We start from the raw sequence: 959 nt of genomic DNA, 5'->3' as shown, positions 1-959 counted from the left end.
TTCGCAAGGCCGCGTGCATCATGACTGGGGTACACATTAATGTGGGTTGCATTATGTACCCCCACATTATCGATAGAGTTTGGCAGACATCTCGGTCCATCCCTTTCCCATGTTTGATCGTTTTTATGCAGGAAACACAAGGTGCCGGTGTTTAAAAGGGTTGATCGATAATGTGCGTCAGTTGGGGTCGTAGACATTCTCCGAACAGAAGATAATGATAACCCCGAGAGGAGGAAAAAGAGGGTCCAAGCCCAAGCCATTGATCTCACAGTCGGCTTAGAGGATCTTGCTAGGCCTGCCACTTCTGCCATCCCGACACCTTCGAGTCCTGCTTCAGCTGGTGCCTCCATTAGCATTGCAGGGGGGTCCACCACTACTGACACTCCCCCACTTAATACAGGGGCCCCACCTTAGAGCACGCGCCCTCTCTCTGTTGATGATTTTTAGAACGTGGCTCGGACTATGAGGGCTGTGGATTCCAAAGTGACCCGCTTTATCTGCACTCTTCCTGACATGATTAAAAAAGTGGTGGAAGTGTCCAACAGACAGTGGGAAGAGCGTGTGGTTAGTCTGGAGACTGGTAAAGAAGATAGATGTTGGTGAGACAGAGAGTGTGAAGGCGGTGAAGACCGACCTTGCTCAGTTCGGCGCCGATTTCACAGCTTCCTGGACCTCACTATTTAAGGCCATGGTTACAGGGGTTGGTATGGATACTGAGGAGGTCCATAGGGCCCAACATGAGTCAGAGGCAGCAGAGAGTTCTTTGCATCACACCCCTGCCAGAGATGATCCATTAGATCTTGGTGATGATGAGTACGAGGAGCTGAATGATATTCGAGACAACGGCGTGATGCTTTAGAGAAGCGACTTCCTGTCGGTATTCGTGCCAAAGCCGGCCAGCATGGCCACCGCGTCGCTCGTACAGATGCTGAGCTTGAGCACGGCAGTAGATAGCACGA

This window comes from Lycium ferocissimum, chromosome 11 (assembly GCF_029784015.1).
Source record: "Lycium ferocissimum isolate CSIRO_LF1 chromosome 11, AGI_CSIRO_Lferr_CH_V1, whole genome shotgun sequence".
Lineage (NCBI taxonomy): Eukaryota > Viridiplantae > Streptophyta > Magnoliopsida > Solanales > Solanaceae > Lycium > Lycium ferocissimum.
Note: the sequence above shows the minus strand (reverse complement) of the source record.